Consider the following 8,733-nt stretch of genomic DNA (forward strand, 5'->3'; position numbering starts at 1 on the left):
TACATATTTTAATAAATAGCGCACTAACGACGATGTGGCACGATCCTATCGGTCAGAACCGTGCCACACCAAGGGTCACATGATCTCATCCACAACCGGTCAAAGTGAATGAGATCAAATGTGGCTACATGGACTTATTCCTCTCTGCTGTAACCGCACATGCGAGCACATGCGATTCTTTTTCCTGTGCACGCACGAAGTGGGCAGCTTCTTCTCCAATCTTCCATTCTTCAACTACAAGGACGCTGGGGAAAGCTCGGACGGCCCTGGGCAGCTGCGCAAGAGCAGAATCGCACCGGGGTCAAGGCCGGGGTCGTCCACCAGGGGCGCTCCTCGGTAGTCGCTGCATGCTAGGGAGCCGCTGCCAGGGCCGTAGCCATGGAGGCTTGCCAAGCGAGGGCCGAGGGGCATGGGCTAGCAGGGGTAGGGGCCTGGGGCAGCGCGGCTCGCCGGCGACCCACCAGCCAGCGGCGCGTGCGCACACAGGACGTGCAGGGGGCACGACTGCAGGGACTCGGCCATGGCCATGCGCTGGGGCCACACATCGGAGGGAAGGGGAGCCGCGCAGGGGCTCGCCGGGAGGAGACGAACTGCTTGGCAGGGGGCAGACAGGGCTACTCGCCGGGGAAGAACCTGTGGGGAGGGAGGGAGCAGCCAGAGAGGAAGAGGGATAAAGGGAGAAGAGGGAGCCTCACTCGGCCACCAACCTCGGCAACGACGAGAGCATCGCAGATCTTCCTGGGCGATCGGCGCGGCGAACGACTGAGCGGCCAGGATATGGAGGGCAGCTCACCGGAGAGCCGAGGTCGACTAGGGGCGGGGCTGGCCGCCGCCATGGCCACGGCTAGGGGCTGTAGCCGGCCGGATGCCGTGCGCAGAGGCCCGGCCCTGCCTTGCCGTGTCCACGGGAGCGGTTGCTGAACGAGACGAGGGAGAAGAGAGCGACATGGAGAATAGAATTATGCGAGCGACACGCGAGTTGAGCGACAATTTCGTTTTGGTCACGCCCACGTTGTGGGTATGAGCCCAGAGCCCAGATGACCGAGTGAAGCAGGAGGCGGTTGGGGGAAGATGCCAATGACAGGCGGGCTGCTCGGGGGGTTTCTTGTGCAGCTGATGCGCAGAGGACCAGGGCGAGCGCCTCGGCGCGCACGTACAGAAGAGTGGGTCGTGCTTGGGAAAAGGTGAAGAGAGGAGTTTTATTTTCTCTTTATTTATATATAAATATGTTTGGTTATTTTAGACCATGCTCAATTAGTTTAAATTCTATAGTTTTTCCTTCTTCAAAACATAAACACTTTCAAGATTATTTTTTTAGCACACAAACATTGTGCTTCGGCATGAATGCAACAGTCAAAGCTTCTTTAGGGCATTATTTTACTAAGATTAAAACGTATATATAACAAAATAATTCTCCATTTTTTAGGAAAAGGGAAGGAAAGCGAGGAACTGAGACGGTGACACTTGAATTTGGTGGATATTAAAAAAGAAATTTTATACCCCCAAATTCAGGGTGTTACACCAAGCCACCACTATACTTCTCGCCTCTCTAAGTCGAGAGGAGTATAACAAGGTGCAAGGGTTAAAGAGCGCCAAGGAGATTTGGGACGTGCTCAAGACCGCGCACAAAGGAGATGAGGTGACCAAAATCAGCAAACGGGAGACGATCGAGGGGGAGCTCGGTCGGTTCTGACTCCACCAAGGCGAGGACCATCAAGCCATGTACAATCGGCTAAAGACCTTGATCAATCAAGTGCGCAACCTCGGGAGCAAAAAATGGGATGACCATGAAATGGTCAAGGTTATTCTTAGATCACTCGTTTTTCTTAACCCTACGCAAGTACAATTAATACGTGGTGATCCTAGATACACACTAATGTCTCCCGAGGAAGTTATAGGTAAATTCGTAAGCTTTGAGCTAATGATCAAAGGCTCAAAGAAAATCATCGAGCAAGATGGCCCCTCCACGCCCGAAGCACAACCTGTCGCATTCAAGGCGACAGAGGAGAAGAAGGAAGAGTCTACATCAAGTAGACTCCCCATCGACGCCTCCAAGCTCGACAATGAGGAGATGGCGCTCATCATCAAGAGCTTCCGCCAAATCCTCAAGCAAAGGAGAGGGAAGGACCACAAGTTCCGCTCCAAGAAAGTGTGCTACAAGTGTGGTAAGCCCGGTCACTTTATTGCAAAATGTCCATTATCAAGTGACAGGGACAGGGATAACGACAAGAAGGGCAAGAGGAGAGAAAAGAAGAGGTACCACAAGAAGAGAGGCAGCGATGCCCATGTGTGCCGCGAATGGGACTCCGACGAGAGCTCCACCGACTCCTCCTCCGATGAGGACGCCGCCAACATCGCCATCACCAAAGGACTCCTCTTCCCCAACGTCGGCCACAAGTGCCTCATGGCCAAGGACGGCAAAAGGAAGAAGGTAAAATCAAAATCCTCCACTAAATATGCAACCTCTAGTGATGAGGATAATTCTAGTGATGAGGAGGATAATTTGCGCACCCTTTTTGCCAACCTAAACATGCAACAAAAAGAAAAATTGAATGAATTAATTATTGCTATTCATGAGAAGGATGAACTCTTGAACTCCCAAGAGGACTTCCTAATTAAGGAAAATAAGAAGCATGTTAAGGTTAAAAATGCTTACGCTTTAGAAGTAGAAAAATGTGAAAAACTATCTAGTGAGCTAAGCACTTGCCATGGTATTATTGCCAATCTTAGAAATGAGAATGCTAAAATAATTGCTAAGGTTGATTCAAATGCTTGTGATGTTTCAATTCCCAATCTTAGACATGATAATGTTAGTTTACTTGCTAAGATTGAAGAATTGAATATCTCTCTTGCTAGCCTTAGAAATGAGAATGAAAAATTGATTGCTAAGGCTAAAGACTTAGATGTTTGCAATGTTACCATTTCCAATCTTAGAAGTGAAAATGACATTTTACATGCTAAGATTGTTGAACTAAAATCTTGCAAACCCTCTACATCTACCGTTGAGCATATTTCCATTTGCACTAGATGTAGAGACATTAATGTTGATGCTATTCATGATCACCTAGCTTTAATTAAGAAACAAAATGATCACATAGCTCAACTTAATGCCAAAATTAATGAGCATGACTTAGAAAATGAAAATTTTAAATTTGCTAGAAGCATGCTCTATAGTGGGAGACGCCCTGGCATCAAGGATGGCATTGGCTTCCAAAAGGGAGACAATGTCAAACTTAATGCTCCTCCTAAAAGATTGTCTAACTTTGTTAAGGGCAAGGCTCCCATGCCTCAGGATAACGAGGGTTACATTTTGTACCCTGCCGGTTATCCCGAGCACAAAATTAGGAGAATTCACTCTAGGAAGTCTCACTCTGGCCCTAATCATGCTTTTATGTATAAGGGTGAGACATCTAGTTCTAGGCAATCAACCCGTGCAAAATTGCCTAAGAAGAAAACTCCTATTGCATCAAATGATTCTAACATTTCAATTAAAACTTTTGATGCATCTTATGTTTTGACTAACAAATCTGGTAAGTTAGTTGCCAAGTATGTTGGGGGCAAACACAAGGGATCAAAGACTTGTGTTTGGGTACCCAAAGTTCTTGTATCTAATGTCAAAGGAACCAAAACCGTTTGGGTACCTAAAATCAAGAACTAAATTTGTTTTCTAGGTTTATGCATCCGGGGGCTCAAGTTGGATCATTGACAGCGGGTGCACAAACCACATGACAGGGGAGAAGAAGATGTTCTCCTCTTATGAGAAAAACCAAGATCCCAACGAGCTATCACATTCGGGGATGGGAATCAAGGTTTGGTCAAAGGATTGGGTAAAATTGCTATATCACCTGATCATTCCATCTCAAATGTTTTTCTTGTAGATTCTTTAGATTACAACTTGCTTTCAGTTTCGCAATTATGTAAAATGGGTTACAACTGTCTTTTTACGGATACATGTGTTACTGTCTTTAGAAGAAGTGATGATTCAATAGCATTTAAGGGAGTGTTAGAGGGTCAGCTATACTTAGTAGATTTTGATAGAGCTGAACTCGACACTTGCTTAATTGATAAGACTAACATGGGCTGGCTCTGGCATCGCTGACTAGCACATGTTGGAATGAAGAATCTTCACAAGCTTCTAAAGGGAGAACACATTTTGGGACTAACAAATGTTCATTTTGAGAAAGACAGGATTTGTAGCGCATGTCAGGCAGGGAAGCAAGTTGGTGTTCATCATCCACACAAGAACATTATGACGACTGACAGGCCACTCGAGCTCCTACACATAGACCTATTCGGCCCGATTGCTTACATAAGCATCGGCGGGAGTAAGTACTGTCTAGTTATTATGGATGACTATTCTTGCTTCACTTGGGTGTTCTTTTTGCAGGAAAAATCTCATACCCAAGAGACCTTAAAGGGATTCTTGAGACGGGCTCAAAATGAGTTCGGCTTAAGGATCAAAAAGATTAGAAGCGACAACGGAACGGAGTTCAAGAACTCACAAATCGAAGGCTTCCTTGAGGATGAGGGCATCAAGCATGAGTTCTCTTCTCCCTACACGCCACAACAAAATGGTGTAGTGGAGAGGAAGAATCGAACTCTATTGGACATGGCAAGGACCATTCTTGATGAATACAAGACTTCGGATCGGTTTTGGGCCGAGGCGGTCAACACCGCGTGCTACGCCATCAACCGGTTATATTTACACCGAATCCTCAAGAAGACATCATATGAACTCCTAACCGATAAAAAGCCCAATGTTTCATATTTTAGAGTCTTTGGTAGCAAATGTTTTATTCTTGTTAAAAGAGGTAGAAAATCTAAATTTGCTCCTAAGGCTGTAGAAGGCTTTTTACTAGGATATGATTCAAACACAAGGGCATATAGAGTCTTTAACAAGTCCACTGGGCTAGTTGAAGTTTCTTGTGACATTGTGTTTGATGAGACTAACGGCTCTCAAGTAGAGCAAATTGATCTTGATGAGCTAGATGATGAAGAGGCTCTGTGCATCGCGCTAAGGAACATGTCCATTGGGGATGTGTGTCCTAAGGAATCCGAAAAGCCTCCAAATGCACAAGATCAACCATCTTCCTCCATGCAAGCATCTCCACCAACTCAAGATGAGGATGAGGCTCAAGATGATGAAGGAGAAGATCAAGAAGTTGAGCCACCTCAAGAGGAGAGCAATGATTAAGGGGGAGATGCCCATGATCAAGATGAGGAAGATGAACAAGTTCCAAGACCACCACACCCAAGAGTCCACCAAGCAATCCAACGAGATCACCCCGTGAACACCATCCTCGGTGATATCCAAAAGGGGGTAACTACTCGATCTCGTGTTGCTCATTTTTGTGAACATTACTATTTTGTTTCCTCTATTGAGCCACACAGGATAGAGGAAGCACTTCAAGATTCAGATTGGGTGGTGGCGATGCAAGAGGAGCTCAACAACTTCACTAGGAATGAGGTATGGCATTTAGTTCCACGTCCTAACCAAAATGTTGTAGTAACCAAGTGGGTCTTCCGCAACAAACAAGATGAGCATGGTGTGGTGACAAGGAACAAAGCCCGACTTGTGGCCAAGGGGTATTCACAAGTCGAAGGTTTGGATTTTGGTGAAACCTATGCACTTGTAGCTAGGCTTGAGTCAATTCGCATTTTACTTGCCTATGCTACTTACCATGGCTTCAAGCTTTACCAAATGGACGTGAAGAGTGCCTTCCTCAATGGACCAATCAAGGAGGAGGTCTATGTTGAGCAACCTCCCGGCTTTGAAGATAGTGAGTACCCTAACTATGTGTATAAACTCTCTAAGGCGCTTTATGGGCTCAAGCAAGCCCCAAGAGCATGGTATGAATGCCTAAGAGATTTTCTTATCACTAATGGCTTCAAAGTCGGAAAGGTCGATCCTACTTTATTTACTAAAACCCTTGAGAATAATTTGTTTGTATGCCAAATTTATGTTGATGATATTATATTTGGGTCTACTAACGAATCTACATGTGAGGAATTTAGTAGGATCATGACACAAAAATTAGAGATGTCTATGATGGGGGAGTTGAAGTACTTCTTGGGATTTCAAGTTAAGCAACTCCAAGAGGGCACCTTCATTAGCCAAACGAAGTATATTCAAGACATTCTAAACAAGTTTGGGATGAAGGATGCCAAACCCATCAAGACACCCATGGGAACCAATGGGCATCTCGACCTCGATACGGGAGGTAAATCCGTAGATCAAAAGGTATATCGGTCGATGATAGGTTCTTTACTCTATTTATGTGCTTCACGACCAGATATTATGCTTTCCGTATGCATGTGTGCAAGATTCCAAGCCGACCCTAAGGAAGCTCACCTTACGGCCGTAAAACGAATCTTGAGATATTTAGTTTATACTCCTAAGTTTGGGCTTTGGTACCCTAGGGGATCCACATTTGATTTAATTGGTTATTCGGATGCCGATTGGGCGGGGTGTAAAATTAATAGAAAGAGCACCTCGGGGACTTGCCAGTTCTTAGGAAGGTCTCTGGTGTCTTCGGCTTCAAAGAAGCAAAATTCCGTAGCTCTTTCTACCGCCGAAGCCGAGTATATTGCCGCAGGCCATTGTTGCGCGCAATTGCTTTGGATGAGGCAAACCCTCAGGGACTATGGTTACAAATTAACCAAAGTTCCTCTTCTATGTGATAATGAGTGTTGGGGGCCTTAGGCTTCCGAAGGTCCTCAAAAACATGATTTAACAATGTCTCTGGAGTATAATGTGTGGACAGGGATCTTCGAACTAGAACCCACGGTATGAAGAAGCACGGAAAGAATACGAAGGATGGAACAGAGCCGAAGCTGTGCATAAGGGAGCTTCGGCATAATGGCAGGAAAGAGGAAACCGACTTAAAGAGGAAAAGACTATCTAGACCCAGATAGATTACTATAGAGTTATTGTCAAAAGCAAAGGGCCTGGATGTAATTTTGCATGGGCTGCGACCCGTGCCTATAAATAGGTGAACAGTATTCCCGTACTGTTCACGCTGACTTGGCATTCGCTTTCGCGTCACGCTTGTACCCTTGCTTTTCTTCGAGCCGAAGGTACATTTATAATTTGTTATTGTTGATACAGTAACACAAATAAAAATAAGTTGATAACAATGTATAAAATGTTTATGTTATTTTCCATATTTTGTATATGAATCCTTCTTCATCATTTATTGTGCTTATGAAGGTATGTCCTTCATATCCTTCGTCCAGAATTCATTAGATCCGAAGGGAGATAATGCTTCAAAGGACGAAGGACTTTAACGTTTAACAATTTCTATGTTGCCTTGCTCTTAACTCTTAGCATTTGAGAACAAGTCCCCAACATTGGCGCCCACCTCCGGTGAACTCACTTCCACTTTTTGAGTTTCGAACACCTTCGGCAAGCAGACCTTCGTCATGCCGCCAAAGAAAGCTTCAGCAATAGGGGCTGCCGCTTTGTAGCCGCTGGACCCCAACTAGGAGACCCTCTCTCTTCGGGAGGCCCGAAGCCAGAAGAGGAAGGCCACCAGTCCAACGCCTCAGGAGGACGACTTGGATCAAGAGATCAGGAATATGGAGATGCTCCATCAGCAGGTGCAAAGAAAGAAGGAAAAGATGGCTAAGCTAGCTGACCTGCAAAGGCAGATAGACGAAGCCTCTGAAGAAGTTCGCCATCTTGCTCAAGATGAGCAGAACCGAAGGCCTCAGCACAGAGAGCTTCATCAAGAGGGCTTCTTCAACGAGGATGACTGGTATGAGGATTTCCATCATGGAAATTTTGCTTTTGATGATGCTTCTCCTCTGTCAGCAGAACTGCAGGCTACACCTTGGCCTCCATCTTACAAGCCACCTCAACTCCCCATGTACGACAGACACTCACATCCGAAGCAGTTTCTGATGAGCTACGAAGCAACAATATCTTCCTATGGTGGCAATACTGCAGTCATGGCGAAGTCTTTCATCATGGCTGTCAAGAATGTTGCACAAACCTGGTACTCCTCTCTTCGGCCAGGAACAATCACATCATGGCAGAAGCTGAAGGATATGCTGATTACCAGTTTCCAAGGGTTTCAAACGAAGCCGATCACCGCTCAAGCTTTATTCCAGTGCACCCAAGATCATGAAGAATATCTTCAGGCGTATGTCCGAAGGTTCTTACGCCTGAGGGCACAAGCGCCAACAGTGCCCAATGAAATTGTCATTGAGGCCATGATTAAGGGGCTTCGGCCAGGACCTTCAGCCCAATACTTCGCTAGGAAGCCCCCTCAGACTCTAGAGAAACTGCTTCAGAAGATGGATGAATACATCCACGCTGACAATGACTTTCGACAGAGAAGGGAGAAAGCTTACAGGTTCTCCGAAATAGCCAGGGGCTTCGGAGGGAGAATTCATCCTAGACATGTCAGATCAATTCATTCCACTCAGAATGATGATAGGGGAAGCCAGCAGCAGAGGCCGCAATATTCCTTCCAGGCTTCGAGGCAGCAGCAGAGCTATCCTCGGCCCCCAGCTCCAAGGGGCAGAGGTGCCAGGGGCTTCGGAGGAAGGTTTGGGGATCAGCCCAGGAAAATTTATTGCCTATTCTGTGGTGAGGACAAGGGCCACACCACCAGGATGTGCCATGTCACCATCCAGAAACAGAAGGAGATAGCAGAAGCTGCAACCCAACAGAGCCAGCCGAAGCAAGTTATGCATACTGCTTCGTACCACTCGCCTTATATTCCAGAG

The 8,733-nt window shown here is 46.1% G+C and overlaps 1 pseudogene; it reads left to right on the forward strand.

The window, feature by feature from the left end:
• The first annotated feature begins 79 nt into the window (after positions 1 to 79).
• LOC103640011 (uncharacterized) lies at positions 80 to 766 on the forward strand (annotated as a pseudogene).
• The last annotated feature ends 7,967 nt before the right edge of the window (positions 767 to 8,733 follow it).

The sequence above is a fragment of the Zea mays genome, chromosome 9, assembly GCF_902167145.1.
Source record: "Zea mays cultivar B73 chromosome 9, Zm-B73-REFERENCE-NAM-5.0, whole genome shotgun sequence".
Taxonomy (NCBI): domain Eukaryota; kingdom Viridiplantae; phylum Streptophyta; class Magnoliopsida; order Poales; family Poaceae; genus Zea; species Zea mays.